Source organism: Corvus kubaryi, unplaced genomic scaffold, assembly GCF_017639235.1.
Source record: "Corvus kubaryi isolate FWS band 111438036 unplaced genomic scaffold, C.kubaryi_AGA036_p1.0 split3-37304, whole genome shotgun sequence".
Lineage (NCBI taxonomy): Eukaryota > Metazoa > Chordata > Aves > Passeriformes > Corvidae > Corvus > Corvus kubaryi.
Genome location: NW_024582087.1, coordinates 2,716,936 through 2,718,890, shown reverse-complemented (window position 1 = coordinate 2,718,890; position 1,955 = coordinate 2,716,936).

The following is a 1,955-nucleotide window of genomic DNA, read 5'->3' as shown; positions in this document are numbered from 1 at the left end:
TTCACCTTCATCCTCACATCCACCAGTTCATCTCCATCCTCACACCCCCCAGCTCTCCTGCATCCTCACATCCACCAGTTCACCTTCATCCTCAGGCCACCAGTCCTCCTCCATCCTCACATCCACCAGCTCTCCTCCATTCTCACACCCACCAGCTCTCCTCCATCCTCACATCCACCAGTTCACCTCCATACTCAACCCCCCAGTTCTCCTCCATCCTCATATCCACCAGTTCACCTTCATTCTCAGGCCACCAGCTCAACTCCATCCTCACATCCACCAGCTCAACTCCATCCTCACATTCCCCAGTTCTCCTCCATCCTCATATCCACCAGTTCACCTCCATCCTCACATCCACCAGCTCATCTCCATCCTCACATCCACCAGCTCATCTCCATCCTCACATCCACCAGCTCACTTCCATCCTCACACCCACCAACTCACCTCCAGCATCTCACCTGCCTTGAGACCACGATGGTGGGGCAGAGCTCAGGGTGTTTTACTGTTTCTCTGAGCTAATAAAATAATTTGTCCCCACATTATTGTTTTTTTCCCAGGGCTGGGGCCTGGACAGAGCCATGCTTGTGGCTCCCCAGAGCCCGGCTGCCCCTGCTGGCACCAGCACAGCCCTTTGGGACTTGTTGTGCCCTTACCTGGCAGGGGTAGGTGCACCTGGGCACCTGCAGAAGGGATGGTGATGAGGAATGGGGCTTTAAAGTGAGTCCCAAACCCCAAATGATGCTGCTGCCCCGTCCATCCCCTGCTGACCCCAGCATCCTGCCAGCTCCCTTCACACAGAAGGGTTTTCCTGCTGCAGCCTGGGCTCGTGCTTCCCCATGCCCCAATCAACCTCTCCCTGCAGATCAGCCCGTTTGTCTGTCTGTCCATCCACCCCTCTGCGTCTCGCTCACACCTGGGTGCATCCCTGTCTCCAGGGCTGGTGCAGACAGGTCCCTCCTGGGAACAACCCCGGGGATATTCTCAGTGCAGCAGCACAGCTCACTCACCCTCCCAGACCTGCAGCCCGGCTTGGAGCCAGAAGCCGTTTGCAGGTGTGGGATCAGTCTGGCTTTCTCCCCATCACTCCTGTCTCATTCTACCTGTCAGAGCCCGTCTCTCCTTCCCCCAAATCACCTCCCGCACCCCACTGAGCCGAGCTGACTTTGCCTCTCAATGCTGCATTGTGCCGGCAGCCCAGAGCCACAATAGAGCTCCTGATTGCAGCTCCCTCCCTCCCCCAAGCCAGCCCTGGCCTCGCGTGTCGGCCCCGCTGGCAGCACATGGCACACGGCCCTGCCACAGCCCACCCTCCCCTCCCCTCCCGGGGGCACCCCAAAAGCCTCCATCCTCTGGAAAACGGCACACAGTTGGATTTTATGTCACTGTTCGTGCCGGGGAGAGCTGTTGGGGTGGTGCCACAGGTTTTGGGGTGTGCCTACTGCATCTTACCCCCATGTTGTGGGGCTGGGGCTCTCCTCCCCTGTTGTCCCTGCAGGATAAAACACAGCAGAGCCAAAACTCAAAGCCTCTCACAGGGACCTGAGCTGGGGAGCTCTGCTTCTTTGGGGTTCTCTGCCCAGGCAGCCTGATGCTATAGGATTCTTCCAAAAGCTAAAAACTTTCTCGCACTGTAAGGACAATACTCCATTAAAAACAACCCATCACCCCTCTCAGCTGGCTTGCACCTCTCCTGGAAACTCGGGGCAGCAGAACTGAACTCTGAAAAGGGCCCAGACTTGGCTTGAAGCAAGAGATTTCACATCATCATGTCTTAAAATGTCAGCACTTTAATTAGCTCCATCTGAAGCTGGAGTGGGTTTGTCACCCCTCTCTGCTTTCGGTTCAGGTTGAGAAATTTGCTCAGGCTGACCTTTTCCCTCCCAGACCCAAAAAAAGTTCCCAATCCATATTGGCATTTCCTAAAAATAGGACAAAATAGCCCCCCAAAAATACCA